The following is a 17,431-nucleotide window of genomic DNA, read 5'->3' as shown; positions in this document are numbered from 1 at the left end:
TTATCATGATTGAACTCAAGTTGTCGCTTACAAAGCCAATTGTTATATACTGTGACAGCCAAGCAGCATTATACATTACTGCCAATTCAATATCTCATGAGAGAACATAACACATTGAAGTATATTATCATATAGTTCATGACAAAGCAAAGGAGAATGTGACTCAGCTGCTACCCATGAAAAGGAAGCTGCTAATTGCATCTTGTCATTGCAAGTTCAGGCTCCTTGAGATACATGCACCTGACTTGAGGGAGGGTGTGACTTAACGCCCATGCCTTTCTCACTTTACTGCATGGGTTCATGCATGTGTTAAATAGTATAGAAGTTTGTTAGTTTTTTAGAATTAGTTACGTTAGCATATTTATGATTAGTTAGTTAGTTACTATTTGAAGCTATGTATAAATAGACCAACTTGTACCCAAAGAAGTTAGCTCAATCACATTTTTCATTTTTGCACTTTTCTCACATTAAGAATTAGCAGAGAACTTTCTCTCTAAATCCAAGTTCTTGAGTCTTTCCCCTGCAGCTCAAATCTCACTGATGCCTAGGCATCTTTAGTGATTTTTATATATCTCTTTTAGTAGTTTCCTTAGGTTTAATTTAAAGTTCTTATGTTTTTAATGAAGTTATTTTTAACTAATCATATAGTTGTAGTTGTTTTAGAATGATTGTGTTTTCAATATTGCTTTTTAAAGTAATCAGGAAAAGAGAAGCAAACAAAAAAAACACAAAGTGAACTCTTAGGAGAAGAAAAAGAAGCTGGCACCTGACTTCAAGGATCTGAAGTCCAGCACCCAAGGGAGCCAAGTCCAACTCCGTAGGAGGAAGCCCAACGCCCATTTGGGTGCCTAACGCCTTAGACAAGGCTACAAGGGCTAGCGCCCAACTTCCAAGGCTAGTGCCAAGTGTTCAATGAAGACCACAACATGGGCGCCCAACACCCAAAATTGGTGCCCAACTTCAAGTGAATTTTCAACATGATCCTCGTCAAGAAAACTCTAATTCAGCCCGAAGATAAGATTTGGCTTTAAGTTAGATTTGAATTATTGTTTGAGTTATCTTATCCTTCCAAAAGATAATATTAGATTTAGTTTTTGAATTTAAATTCTAGGAGAGGACTTAGATATAAATAAGTGAACGATGGTTCATAGAAGATATCTCATCACTAGATAATCATTGATCCAACATATCATTCATTAGTTTAGTTTTTTTCTTTATCATGAGTAACTAAACCTCCTTTGTTAAGGGTTAGGAATTTTGTTTGATTTTTCATAGATTGGTAATGTGATTATTTCTTTTATTTTGATTTATGCATTGATACGTTTTCAAGATTGAATCTCGTTCTTCATCTCTAATGGTTAGAAGTATTGGAAAATATTCTAATTTTGTCTTGGATTCTTTTATTACTTTAAAAAATTTAATATCGGAATTAGCTTGAAAATCTTTCCTATAATTTTTCAACTTGATTAAGAATAGTATTTTGAAAGTTGTGCAATGTTAAATTAGAAATGTGTTTAACCTCTTTTTCTGAATTAATTGACGAAGGAATTAGCGATTAAATAAGTTAAAGAGAAAATAAATATCCAAGGATTTAAAATTTGATTATATATTATTTGTTGTGAAAGTATCTTGCATGAATCAAAGTAAATAAACATGAGAATTTCATTTTCTAAAAGTTAAACATCTCTGAAGCCTTTAACATCCTTATTCACTATTTATTTCTTTAACTTCATAAGTATTCATTCATTCACACCAAACACTCTTTTTCATTATTTCAAGATTCACATTCTTCCCCTTGCAAAGGTTCGGTTGATCTAATTAGAAGATTCAATTAGAAGTTGCTTTCTCAGTCCTTTAATCCTCATGGGAACAATATCCACTCACAGTGATATTACTTGGAGTGATTTGGTGCACTTGCCAGTATTCGGCCATATTAAGTTTTTCGCTCATCAAGTTTTTGGTGCCATTGTCGGAGATTAACTGAAATTGAATCACTAAATTAGACCTTTATTTTATTATTCTGTTTATTCTTCTTTTCTTCGTCTTTGTTTTTCTACTCTATTCCATAAAGTGCATTTGATTTTCTTTTGTTTTTGTGCATGCAAGGGAGAGAAGATTGGATACTCTTCGATCCTAAAATAGATAGGGTGCTTGCAAAATTCAGGAAGAAATCAAGGGCTAGGGGAGAAGAGGTAGAAAGAATGACAGAGGAGAACAACAATGTGAGAAGGACCCTTGGTAATTACACCACACCCACCGTTGATAGTTGTGGAAGTAACATAGTAAGGTCCACGGTTCAAGCAAATAATTTTGAACTAAAGGCTTCACTAATTCAATTTGTATAGCAAGACCAATTTAGTAGTGGCCCGCAAGAGGATCCTAACTTGCACTTAGCCATGTTTCTACAACTTTGTGACACAGTAAAGAGTAATAGAGTTAGCCGTGAAGCCATCCGGCTATGGCTATTTCTGTTTTCTTTGACAGAGCCAAGTAGTAGCTCCAAGCTCAATCTCTGGGTAGCATTACATTATGGGAGAATTTAGTTGAAAAATTTCTAACTAAATGCTTTGCACCCTATAAGTTGGCTTGATTGAGGAATGACAAAAATTATTTTTTCCAAAAGAAGGGTGAATCACTCTATGAAGTTTGGAAAAGATACAAGGAGATGCTCAGGAAATTCCCACATCATGCCTTCTCCGAGTGGCTCCAAATCCAAACTTTTTATGATGGAGTCTCTCAAGTCTCAAGAACCATGATCGACTCATCCGCTAGAGGTTCATTACACAGAAAGACACCTGAAGAAGTCTTGGAGGTGATTGAAATAGTAGCGGCCAATAACTTCATGTGTTCATCTGAAATGACCACTAAAAGGAGTGTAATGGCATTAGACACCATGAATATAATTCTCGCTCATCATAAAACAACTACAACAGAGGAAAGTTTCAGCCATTGTAACACAAGCTACATGTGATTTATGTGGAGGAGCACATCCGAGTGAGGAGTGTGAATTATGCAAGGAAGTCCATTCATCCACTGAGCAAGTAAATTTAATGGGACATTCCTCAATGTCAGAGAATGACTTGTTTTCAAAAACTTATAATCATAGCTGAAGGAATCACCCTAATTTTGATTGGAAAAACCAAGGATAAAGGAACTTCAATGTTCCTTACCAATGATGAGCCAAAAATCAATGTGCTCGGATATTGTCAAGTGCACTAAATCATTCATGGAATGCCACAGTGAGTGGATATCATTCCTACGAGAATTAACAGATTGAGGCAAGAAATGTCTAATTGAATCTCTAATTAGATCAATCAATCCTTGACAAGAGGATTTCAATCAATCCTTGAATCTCTAATTAAGAAGTAATCAATGAATGAGAATATTGAAGGCTTCAGAGATGTTTGATTCTTAGAAAGAATAGTGTTTGTGTTTTCTTACATTAACTCATGTAAAAATCTTTTCACAGCAAATCATTTATAATCAAATTCTAATTCCTTGGTAATTTACACTACAAGAAAAATGCTGCGTGCCATCGGATTTTGCGTCGGCGATTATCCGACGGTATAAATCTCATCGGTAATATAATATCGTCAGATTTTTACGTCCGACAGTACTTTTCGTCGGATTTAGCGGTGAAATATTATTAGTGAGAAAATGGAATCTATTGTACGTTACCGTCAGAAAATTTCTGACAGTAACGTTGGCGACATATCATGCGTCTTCGTGCCATCTTACCATCTGATTTATTTGACGGTAATGCCGACGAAAATGTTTTTAAATTTTTTTAATATAAATTGACTGGGCTGTTATCGTCGGTATATTTCGTTGGTAGTCTTTTTTATTTTTTATAATCTTTTTCTGTCCATCTATAATGTACCCTGATAATTAATAATTAAAACACTGCTTTAAACCTAATGTGAAATATCAAAAATATAAATTAAAATTACAAACTGATGGTAACTGAAATATATGAAATAATGCTAATTATATTACGTTATTTTTAAAGTTTGGTAAAGAAATACATATCATAGAACTATATTTACATTAACCCTATTCAGATTCATCATCTTCTTCTTCTGGTTTACCATCTTCCTCTTCCAAAGTAGTTTCTTGATTTCAATCTCGTCTCCCTCTTCTTTGTTGCCATCGAGCTCGTCTTCTTCTTAAATATCATAGTCCTCTAGTGGTCGTGCGTCGGCATCTACTCCAAACACAATGATGTCATTATCCATAACAGTCGACCTAAGAGTGATCGGCTCACCGGTATCAACCACTATTTTCAAAGAATTTGGGTAATTAATTTGATAAGGTTCCTAACTCTCTGTCCTATCACCAGACTTGATACAATCTCTTGGCTTAGTCTTAACCACAACTACCCAAATAGACTTACATGAATCTGGATAAGGCAAATGGTACACCCATCATGCATTTTGAGGTAGAATAAAAGGATCGTAGTGCCTATATTTCCTTCTTACATTGACTTTAGTAATATTGTAGTCCTTGTGCTTTCATGTTCCTTGTCGCAAACTTGGATCATACCATTCATATTTAACACGCACACCTTGTACGTAGTATGAAAAAATACTTTAATTGAATTATCTTATGCAACACACCAAACCAATCAGAATGACCACCGCCTGAATCCCCACGAACCCAAACTCTGGTGTTATCTATTTTTTTTTCTAATCGACCATTGTAAAGAATGGAATAGATATCCATTAACATTGTACATTAGGTAGCTAGTGCCCTTATTCATTAGACAACAACTAAGTGCAACTAGTTCTAAATCTATTGTGTCAGTTAGATGCACGTTGACGTATTCTCTGAACTAACGTAGAAAATTGTTCAATGAGGTATCAGGATTTTCCTCTTAGAATAACCTATATGATAGAATATGATAAAGAAGTTTTGATTAGATTAAGAAGTTATTATCTTACTAATTTCAGTATTTACGAATACTTAAAAAAATTCACTTAAGGTAGGGTGAAATCCGGTCACAGTTCAACAACACATGTAGATGTGCAGCATTGATTTTCTTTTGCTCTAACTAGTAGTCACTGCTCGTATCCATTGTAGCTCCTTTCAGAGCAAAGATTGGGTATGGTGTTCCACTTGACGAGGATTCTTCCTTCTCATCGTTCCTTCTAACTCTTATTCTACGTGACTCAACATGAGGCTAAAAATAGAATGAGCAAAATACGGATATTTCCTTAGCTAGGAATGCTTTGCAGATGCTGCCTTCAATCCGAGCTCTGTTCTTCTTAGTGCGCTTGAATGAACCAATCATCCTCTCAAATGGGTACATCTACCTAAATTGGACCGGTCTACATAGTATTTCTTCGTACGGTAGGTGGATTGTTAAGTGTTCCATAACATCAAAAAAGGATAGAGGGAATATCCTCTCCAGCTTACAAAGTATGATAGGAATGTTCTTGTGACTGTGAGATCATTAATGCTAAGTTTCGTAGCACATAAGTCTTTGAATAACTCACTTATTTCTATGAGGGGTTTCCAGATATTAGTTGGATGTTCTCTGAATGCGATAGGAAGCAAACACTCCATGAAGACGTGACAATCATGACTCTTCAACCTAGCAAGCCTACCCTATGAGACATTTGCACACCTGCTCAAGTTAGAGGCGTACCCATAAGAAACTTCAACCCTCTAATCCACCTACAAATATTTTGTCTCTAGTCCTTCGTTAGAGAGAACACCGCCTTTGGTTCAGATCTGGCCACCTACAAATGTCCACCAAGTCTAACCTAGCCTTATCGTTATCCTTTGTTCGCTCATCGTCCATTACTCTGTGCATGATATTATCAAAACATTTGTTTCGATGTGCATTACATCAAGACAATGTCGAACCAAGTTGTCTTTCCAACAAGGCATATGCCGGAGGTCTCAAACCTGCCCCATTATCGACGATCCTTGGGATTCTACTGATACGGTGCCAAACTTGCCTATCATTCAACCTTACAGGTGCCTCTTTTTGTTCAGTTTTATTTATTTTTTGAACGAGTTCTTATTGCACTGAAAAGGATGATCTATGTCAAGGAATTTTTATGATAATCAAATCATGAATTCTTACTACCATGCGCCAACCAAAATATCTTTGTATCTTCCATACAAATGGGACACGCCATTCGATCCTGAGTAGACCAACCTGACAATATCCCGTATACAAAACAGTCATTAATGGTCCACATCAACGCAGCCTGCAATTGAAGTTTGTCTTCATCAAAATAACATACGTTTCTACACCATGGATCTATAACTCCTTTAACTTATCCTCCAAGGAATGCAAGAAGACATCTATTTTGGCCTTTAGATTACTGAGACTAGGTATGATGCAAGTTAGGAACATATATGAGTCCTTCATACTCATTTTTGGACTCAGGTTATAAGGTGTCACCACTACAGGCCAACAAGAGTACATGTTACCGAAATTGGAATTCGGTGCGAACCGTGAGAACACGAAATTAGTCTAAAATTTATAGGTTCGCTCGTAAATGTCGGACGGACCCGATCAAAATACTTCCAAGCTTCTCCGTGTGATGGGTGCGTCATGATTCCATCATGTCTCTTGTTGTTACTATGCTGGGTCATGTGAGGCGCCGAACTCATCGATACATACAGTCGTTTCAGCCTAGGATTAAGGGTAATTAGTGCATCCCGTTCATTAGAATTCTCTTTCACCGGAGTTTACCAATTTGTTCTCTCTCAACTTGAAACCACGGTGATCTACAAAATCTGCATTCGATTAGATTTGTATCCCTCTTGTATACAGCATATAACCATTCAAACAACAATTAATTTTTACTGAATTCAGACCCAATTTTAAAGCTATCTTTTTTGCTTCGTAGTGGTTGCGGGGGATGCAATAGACCCAAAAGGTACCAATTCATTTTAAAGGGTGGTCCACTTATCGAAAAACTCTTAGGAATGATTTGACTCTGACTTAATACTCATCATTCTGACACTTGCAGCCAACTCCGAATGAACGCACCCCTCGAACAAAGGTTTCACAGCAGATTCTAACAGATGATAAAATCTCTTTGCCTCCGGGTTAGACTTTTCTTCAGCCTCTTCCAATTTTGTAATAACTATTGCATCAAACAGCATCTCGTTGTATCTCTCTTGGTTATCTTCCCAAGTTATTTCTTCCATGTTTATGTCTCTCACCACCCGAACCCTCGTTAATCGACAATAAGACCTATTCAAATTAGAGGCAGGCCGATTAATTTTCTTCTCGTCCACTTCTTTGTGTTCCATCCATATTCAGTACCCATCATTGATCCCGTTACGGTAGAGGTGAAGCGTTATGTCTGAAGGTCCTAACCACTTAGTCAGCCGACACTTTTGACACGGACGCCTAGAAACCCCTTCAGACCTAAACGGTTCTATGTTGAAGATATGCACGACAAACACGTCAACCCCCTCAAAGAACTCAGATTTTAAATCCCCTCCCCCATCCATTGTTATCCCTTTCATACATCCATAAACGATGATTTGGACTCATATTGAAACACACACCCTATAATTTAATGAACAACACAAATTATTAAATTTTTTAGAAAATTTGGAAAAGTATACCCTATAATTAGAATCTTCTGGAAAAATACAATTATTGTTTTCTGATAAACCAAACATATTTTAAACAAGTTAAAAGATAATTCGGCAGCACTTCTCCTTAATTCAAAGACATCTATCAAATAAATATAACATTTTTCACAGAGAAAATAGCTACAGGCATAAATTATAGAATACACGCAGTCAATAAAATATCAAATCCTATCCCGTTTAGTGAGCAACCCCTTATAACTCTACATTTTTCCAGCAAACAAGGGTTTTGAGAAGGCGCCACTACGTAACATTCTCCCACTTCCGTCCTAAAACTCTATCTTAGGAAAAGTAAGTCTAGCATAAAATTTAAACAATTCATTATATTCAGAGATAGCAAATTAACCTAAAATATTACTATACAAACAACAAAAAAGCAAACTCCAACTAATCCTAGAGAAAAAAGCACCATCCTAATAAAAAGGACAACGTATTAAATACACAAGTTGAAACTAATTAAAAAACTAATTTGAAAAAATATTTAAAACTCATTATTACAATTAATTAAAACCTAAGTCTAATTTCAGCAAACTAACTAGAGGCATGACAAAAATAAGTGACATAAATTTAATGCAATTAAAAGAAACTCATTCAATTAACTCGTCTAAAATCTTCCAACAACTGAAGCACTCTTAATCTCACCTTACTTAACCTACTCTAACATTATTTAACTTTTGCATCCATTAAATTAACACAAAAAATTATAATCACACACTTCATTAAACAAATTTAACCACTGATGTAACCTAACCCTAACAAAATGCTAAAGTCACAAATTTAATATGTCAAAATAAAATAACAATACCAAGGGGAGTTAAGTGTCAATGATTGAGTGTTAGGTTCTGGTAAGGGGCGCTGGGCGCCGATGGTGGGTGCTGGGCACCCGTTGTGATGTATTGGGTGCCCAGCCTTGATGTTTTGGGTTCTGATTGGGCCTCTCTTGAGTTGTACTTGTGTTTTCTTTGTTAACAATGCTTTAATTCTTGATATTTTGAGAACAAAAACTACTGGAAATACAATAATACTAAAACAACTCCAAATACTTGATTACTTTTAAAACTCCAGTAAAAACATAAGAATTTTGATTAAAATCTAAGAAAACTAATAAAAAAGAAATATAAAAACTACTAAAGATGCCTAGGGATCACAACACCAAACTTAAAGCTTTGTCTTAGTGAAAAAAATTGAAGAGTTTTGGTGGCGAAATTTCTCAAACCACAACTTATCGGCAAGTTCACTAGGTCGTACCAAGTAATAACTCACGGTGAGTGAGTTTCGATCCCACGAGAATTAATGGACTAAGAAAGCAATAATTGATTAACTATTCTAATTAGACAAGTTGAAATAAGAGTTTTGGTTGTCAAATAGCATAAAAAGCAATAAAGTAATAAAGTAAGAAAGCAAACAATGAAAGGTTGAAAAAATGGTATGAGAATGGAGTTAAGACTTTAGAGATGTTTAAATATCCGGATTAACATTCAATGTCGACTACCTTGATCATGCAATGAATATGTTTATGGCAAACTCCAGGTGATTAAATTCCTATTCCTAGGCAATCTAATCACCTCTGATATAACTGACCATCAATTCCTTGATCACTCAATTATATCAGAGGGTTAAGTTCAACTTTTGATTTATAAGCCATACAACCCTAAGAATCCCAAAGCATGATACAGTTACATGTCACGCACCACACTAAGTCCCGATAATTAGAAGTTATGAGAAGTTGGTTTCAACCTGTAATACTAATGATATAACTTTTCAAACACTCGAATAGAATTCAAGTAGAATTAGAGTTATTTTTCAATAATCGCTAATCCCTAGGATGAAGAACGAAACCAATCCTTAAACAATAATTAAGGTATTAATCAAGGGTAGAAGAATAAATGTTTATTAATCCATTCAAGTAAACAGAGCTCCTAACCTTAACAATGAAGGTTTAGTTTCTCATGGTGTAGAAAATCCTAGCACATAAAAAGTGTAAAAGTACGGAATGAAAATTAGAAACAGAGAAGTCCCCGTGAAGGCGGATCTAAATCCTATTTATAGTCCTAATTAAAAAGAGATTTAAAACTTAAATAAAACTCCAATGAATCTTTTCTAACAGCTATTTGATTTACAAAATCAAATCTCCAAAAGCCTTGTTGATTTGTCATAAATGTGTGGTTCCCGTTCCTTTATACGCACTCGACACTAAACGCCAGGTACTGGGCATTTAGTGCCACCCATGCAGCAAGGATTGTATGCAAAATATGGGCTTGGGCACTAAATGCTGGTGGTTGGGCGTTTAGCGCTAGGTTTCCTTAATTGTGGCACGAGTTACGAAGCTTTGAACGCTAGACGCCGGGTCATGACTTTTAACGTCACCCATCCAGAGGAGAATTGTCTTTGTTTAAGCCTTTATAGTCGTGCGTACGTGCAACACATGCGTACCCACGATCTCTGTTTTTGCTCTAGTGATGCATATACATGCATGATGCGTACGCATGGTTCTTTTTTTCTTTTTCATGCCCTATTCCATCAATTCTTCATCAGAATAATACCTGGAATCAATCAGAAGTCATAGAATTCAAAGTAGCATCCAATGGGAGATAATCCACTGAAATTCTCTAACAAATCAACAGAAAACCATATAAATCATATAGAAAAGATATAAATGATGCTCACACATCAAGTTTGTAAATCTAAGTTCAAATAGAAGTGGGATTTAAGATAATTCTTGTGATTACATTCGGGCTTCTCTTATCTTGATAAATCTTGCATACTTAGGAATTGAGAATTTTCAAAACTTAGATCCGAATTGTATTATGAAAATCCTTTTGGACTTGTATGACTTGAAGGCAGTTACTTCACAACATATTCGAAGAAGGATAATTGAGGTTTTTTACTCTAAGTATTTTGTTACAAGGTAGCTCTTACTGGGCTTTCATTTGATAATCTCAGACCAATTGGCCCAAGTTACCAGGTGATAAAGCTCCCTTCGGATCTAATTACTCAAGCCTTTCCTTGACACAATCACACTACGAGCACATAGCTAGGAATTTATTCATCCAAACATCGATGCCTAGAGCCGTTTTGGACTCTAAATGCTTTATCTTATGGCAACTATTAATACGGGCTTTCAATCAATAATCCCAAGCCAGTTGACCCAAGTTATCGGGTGTTGAGGCACCCTTCGGATTTACTTGCCCAAGTCTCTCTTTGAAACACCAACATCACAGTCATATAATTGGGCTCTAGTCATTGGTGCTTAGAGCATTATACCTTTAGAATTTTTTTTATCTTTCTAGACATTTTTTCACTACCTCCAAAACTTTGTTTTTGGAGATTCTCATTTCGTTTCCTCAGGATTCGTATATCTTATGTTCATTAAACGTAACCACATACTTTTGAGAACCACCACTTTCGTTTTGAACTCATCTTTTCATTATTCAATCTTTTTCATTAGGACATCCTCCATATAAACCAATCACTGGAGGAACAAGCATACATGTTCTATCATTAAACAAAGAAAGAAAAGAAAAAGGAAACAGAAGATGTGATGCATGAAAGAAAAGAAAAGGAAAAAGAAAAAGAAAAGACAAACAACTAACCACTAGAAAAGAGAGTCTATATTACCAAGATAACTTACTCATCATCACTACTTTCCTCATCCTCGGTCGCGACTATCACTTCCCGTATCTGAGCAAGCCATATGCGCTATTTTTGAAGCTCTTCTTATCTCTTCCTCTCAACTTCCTCTTCTCTCCTAACTTGTTCCATGTTGGCTTGAATCTCTGTAAATGACACAACTTATTGTGGATGTGAACTGTGTGCACCCATACAGAGATAGTTAAGTCTATTCATTATTTCCAATTGAAATTGTTGGATGTTTAATTGAAACTGTTGGAATTCCTTGTAGATTGTTGCATGTCAACCTCTGTCCTTGAGGTTGACTAATTCCTGCTTGAAACTCTGGTGCAGGAGGAAGAGGGAGAGAGGGTACTACTGTGGTTCTACTATTTGGACCCCACTATGATACCTTCTTGTGGCTCTTTCCATTACTACCTTGGTGATTGGTCTTTCGAGCTTGATGGAGATGTCTTGTTCAATAGATGCTCCGGCAGCTTGGCAGAGTTAATGAATAATACCCGAAAATCCTAGTTTGGTATTTGATTCCACATTTTCCATGGTGACACCTATGCAGTACGGGATGAGCTCTTTTACTCTCACTTCTACTCTGCTCATTATGGAATAAATGAGGATTGCTCTATCCACTGTTACATTCGAATGGTTGGATGTTAGGATTACATTGTGTTGGATGAAATCCAACCATCCCTTAGCAATAGGAATGAGTTCGGTCCTTTTAAGTTGGCTTGGTTCTCTCCATGCATCCAACTTCCACTGTGTCTATGGGATATATATATATCATAGAGCACCACTTCTAACCTTTGGTCACCGGTCATCCTAATCCCATAATCATAGTAATCATCTCCTAGGTTGCGAGGTTGATGAGCGATGCATAGGACTCTTTGGACATTTTGAGAACCAAAATCAATGTTTTTTCCTCTCACATAGCTTTTGAATGGGGTTCTTGAGCTTCGTCTCTGTTGTCCTCCATGCATTTTCATAGAACTCTCGCACTAGTGTAATCTCCATTATTTCTGGATTGGTGGCCAAAATCTTCCACACCCTTCTTGCTAGTTCGGTTCGAATTTCTGGATATTCTCTGGGTTTCAAATCGAATTTTACCTTAAAATTGATTGATTTGTGCACGAACCATTGATTATATTGATCTTAGTAAAGTTGGGAGTAGAACTGGTAGGTGTCATATGACATAATGGCCAGTTCGTTACCCTTCCTCTTTTTAAACAATGACATTTTTGCTTCCTTGAATAATACTTCACAAAATACAAAATTGTTTCCAATACCAAACTTAGAGTTTGGGTGTGGAGGTTAGAATAAAATATGAACTGAATGAATAGCAGAGGCATGTGTAATTATTGTGTAGTATGAGTGATGGGTGTACATCAATTTATAATAAAGTAAGGAGTGGATTATGTGGCTGTGAATGTATGAAGAAGTGTGTGGTATATATGTGTGTGCAGAGAGAATCGATGAAAGAAAAATGCTAAATGCCAAAGTTAATACTATTGATAGTTAAAATTATGATGAATGCATGTGAATTAGGACAAGGCAGAGCTTAGGAAAGATAAATATGCATGCATGCTAGATATATAGCTGAGGTGATATGTCATGCATGGTGATAACCCTTGAGAATTAAATTCATGGTAATAGTTTTAAAAGAAAAAGAAAACGAAATCAAATATGCATGACACTATTACTAAGATTTAAGTATAGTTGAAAAGTAAGGGGAGGTAATGTTTGCTCCCCTAGAAGCATGCCCTTACTTGGGCACTGGGTGCCGGCCTTCTCTTAGCAATAAGGACGTTTGGCGTTCAATTTCCTTTGTTTTTTGAAAAATTTTGAAAAAAAACATAAACCAAAATGAGAAAAGTGAAAGATAAATGCAAGAGAAAAAAGAAGAAGAAAAGAATTCAACTATGGAATGCTTAAAAGAAAAAGACAAAAACACTAACTGTGGTTGGGTTACTTCCCAACAAGCGCTTTTTTAATGTAATTAGCTTGACATATGGGTCTTCTAGGTTGGGAGTTGGATTGTTTCATGGCATCTTCCTCCAATGCCATCCTCCATTAATTGTGCATTCTCTGAATCTTTTTTGATTCCGCTCCTTAGAGGGATTGCCTTGCACTCCTCTCTAAGGCTATTAGCTAGTACTGCTTCTATCAATGCCAATGCCTCTTCCAATGTTTTCTTTTGTAAAGAATCTCCAGCTAATGAATTAGTCATCATTCTTGAGGCTTTAGAGGCCCCATCAATAAAGAATTAGATTTGAAGCCACTCCGGTAGGGCATGGTGTAGACACTTTCTGAGCAATTCTTTGTGCCTTTCTCACGCTTTATGGAGAGATTTGCTCTCCTTTTGAAAAAAAGAAGCATTGTCATTCCTTAATCAGACTAAATTTTTATTCTCTTCTGCCATTCTTTCTTTCTTGCATGCACAAACACAAAAAGAGATCAAATATACCTTGCGGAATAGGAGAAAAATAAAGAAGAAAAGAAGAATTAAATAGAATAAAAAAAGAAATTAAAGGAAAATAAAATAAACTAAAATAAAACAAGATCTAAGTTACTGATTCAACCGGATGTATGTTGTCAATCTCAATTAATCCCTGATAACGGTGCCAAAAACTTGATGAGACAAAAATTAATGTGCTCGAATATTGTCAATTGCACCAAATTATTCAAGTAATACTGCAGTGAGTGGATATCGTTCCTACGAGAATTAACGGATTAGGGCAATTAACATCTAATTGAATCTCTAATTAGATCAATCAACCCTTGGCAAGAGGATTATGGATCTTAATGAAAAGGAAGAACAGATAAGAAGAAAAATTAACAGTTAAGATGATTGTAGAACGTGAATAGGAGAGGGCTTAGAGAATTAAGAAGTAATCAATGAATGAAAATGCTAAAGTCTTCAGAGATGTTTATTCTTAGAAAGAATAATGCTTGTGTTTTTTTACTTTAACTCATGCAAAAATCTTTTCACAGCAAATTGATGATTGGATTTTTGACGGTATAGAATTTCATAAATGAATTCTCGTTGCAAGTATAGTTTCCAAACCAATCAAAAATCCTTTCATACAAAAGATTGTTTGTCACTAGTACAAATCCCTAAAATTAATAACCGAAGTATTTAAACCTCGGGTCGTTCTCCCTAGGAATTACAATGAAGTGTCTTGTTATTGGTTTGAGTTGTTTTGGGGTTTTGATAAGAGGCATGAAAGTAAATGGCAATGAAAATAAACTAACAACTATAAAAGGCTCTTGGCAAGGTATGAAAATTAGAAGTCCTATCCTAGTTATTCTTCTTAATTGTGATGAGAATTGTTCATTGCTACCACTTAGTTAACCCTTACTAAATAAAGGAAAGTCAAGTGGATGAATTGACTTGAGCCACAAGTTCTAGCCAACTCCCAAGGAAGGACTAGCTTTAGTGCACTCCAAACCAATTAGCAATCTCTCCGATTATCAATCAACAAAGGAATTAGATAACTCAAGTGTCACTAATTACTCTACCTAGGCCAAGAGGAACAAAATCTACACTAAAACTAAAAGAGACATTTCAACAAACACATAAAGTGCAATAGAAGTAAACATTATTAAATGCAAGAATTAAAGGAATCTATAACTACAAAAACAAGAGATCAACAATAGAAGAGCAAAGAAGACACATTTATTATGAATTACCTCTTATTGAATTGGAAGAATGTAGAAGGAACAATACTAGATCTACAACAAAATATAAGAACAACATAAAGGAAATTACAACAAAAGAATAGAAGAAGAATGAATCTAACAACAAGTAATTGAGATGTAGAAGTAGAAGAAAGCAAAGATTAAAACCTAGATCTAAGAACTAATCCTAATCCTAATCCTAATTCTAGAGAGAAGTGAGAGCTTCTCTCTCTAGAAACTAATTCTAACTACTAAACTAAACTAATGGTAACTAACATGTGTTTCCCTCTTCATTCCTTGGGTTAAATAGCATCAGAAATGAGTTGGATTGGGCCCACAAGGCTTTAGAATTCGCTGGCCACGTTTTGCTTTAAGTGAACCAGGTGGCAGCAACGGCGCGTGCGCGTACTATGCACGTGCGCGCCACCATACGTGTAGCAACTATGGCAAATCTTATATCGTTTCGAAGCCCCGGATGTTAGCTTTCTAACCCAACTAAAACCGCATCATTTGGACCTTTGTAGCTCAAGTTATGGTCGTTTAAGTGCGAAGAGGTCGGCTTGACAGCTTTCCGGTTCTTTCATTTCTTCATGAGTTCTCCAACTTTTCATGCTTTCTTTCTTCATTCCCTTGATCCAATCTTTGCCTCCTAAACCTTAAATCACTTAACAAACATATCAAGGCATCTAATGGAATCAAGGTAAATTATATTTAGCTATTTTAAGATCTAAAAAGCATGTTTTCACACTTGAGCACAATTAAAGGAGAATATACAAAACCATGCTATTTTATTGAATAAATGTGGGTAAAAGGTTATAAAATCCCCTAAAATCAATACAAGATAAACCTTACAAATGGGGTTTATCACAAATCATTTATAATCAAATTCTAATTCTTTGGTAATTAAATTCTTCTTAACTTAATAATCACCAATCCCTTGGTCAACTAATTAAAAGAAGAGGTGAAGAGTGGTTTCAATTTTTAGCCACACAATATTTAAAAACATTTCCTAGCTAAATTATATGTCACGTATTCAAAGACTAGTTCTAAATAATTGAAGATTATGAAATGAGTTTCAAGCTAATTCTGAAATTAATTTTTCCAAAATAATAACGAAATCCAAGATAGAATTATAATATTTTCCAATACTTTTAACCATTACTGATGAAGAACAAAACTAAATCTTGAAAAGTAGAAAAGCATGAATTAAAAAAGAAGAAAACACTCACATTATAAATCCATAAATCAAACAGAGCTCCTAACCTTCAACAATGGAGGTTTAGTTACTCATGATAATGAAGAAAACTAAAGAGAAGAGAGAGATGCACGTCTGTGGCTTCATGTCCCTTTCTTGTGGACCTTGTTCACTTATTTATATCCTAAGTTCTATCTATAATTCAAATTCAAAAACTAACTCTAATCTTATCTTTAGGAATGACAAGATAACTACCTACTTAAATTGAAATCAAATCTTGACAATAATTGAATCTTGAATTTTTGGATGAGATTAAGACTTCCTAGAAGTGCATATTGGAATTGGGCCTTGGCAAGTGCTGCATTCTTGGAGTTTGGAGCTTGGAGTGCCGGGCGCTACATCTTGAGTTTGAGCAGTTGGCCCATTTTTGCCTCCAAGGGGACAAGGGGCACTAGGTGCCGGTGAGGAGCGCTGGGCACCGGTTGTGATGTTTTGGACGTCGAGTCTTGATGTTTTGGGTCCTGGTTGGGCCTCTCTTGGATTGTACTTGTGTTTTCTTGTTAAAAATACTTTAATTCTTGATTACTTTGAGAACAAAAACTCCTGAAATACAATAATACTAAAACAACTCCAAATACTTGATTAGTTTTGAAATTTCACTAGAAAACTTAAGAATTTGGATTAAAATTTAAGAAAACAATGAAAAAGAAACCTAAAAACTACTAAAGATGCATAGGCATCAACAAACACCAAGCCAACCCTTAGAAATCATCACCTCTTGAGCTTGCCATAAAGAAACTTTCCCAATCCACTGCCTCTTTTGTGCAATAAACCCAAAGAATCATTCAAGAAATAAGAGCAAATTTTAAAAATTAAGAAACTTCCATCAGAAATCTAGAGGTGCAAGTGAGACAAATTACTAAGCAATTGGCAGAGAAGCTGGCAAATTCCTTTCTAAGTGATACAATACCAAACCCTAGAGAGAAATGCAAGGCTATCTCCTTAAGGAATGAGGGAGTGGTTGACAAGGAGATTACAAAGGAGGATAAGAAAAAAGCCGAAGAGCCATCAAAAGAGAAACTAGAGGTAGAGAACACTTCTACACCAACAGAAAATGTGAAGGCTTATGAACCTAGAGTTCCATATCCCCAAAGGCTACAAAAGCCGAATCAAGAGAAGCAATTCTCTAAATTTCCTAGAGGTGTTTAAGAAATTACAAATCAACATCCCCTTCGCTGAAGCTTTAGAACAAATGCTTCTCTACGCTAAGTTCATGAAGGAACTGCTGTCCAAGAAAAGAACCCTCAAGGA

General features: G+C 35.6%; 1 pseudogene; it reads right to left on the bottom strand.

Moving 5' to 3' along the window:
* Positions 1-2,596: 2,596 nt before the first annotated feature.
* LOC112719064 (small nucleolar RNA R71) lies at positions 2,597-2,694 on the bottom strand (annotated as a pseudogene).
* Positions 2,695-17,431: the final 14,737 nt, after the last annotated feature.

The sequence above is a fragment of the Arachis hypogaea genome, chromosome 10 (genome assembly GCF_003086295.3).
Source record: "Arachis hypogaea cultivar Tifrunner chromosome 10, arahy.Tifrunner.gnm2.J5K5, whole genome shotgun sequence".
Classification (NCBI taxonomy): Eukaryota; Viridiplantae; Streptophyta; class Magnoliopsida; order Fabales; family Fabaceae; genus Arachis; species Arachis hypogaea.
This window is presented reverse-complemented; position numbering and strand designations above follow the sequence as displayed.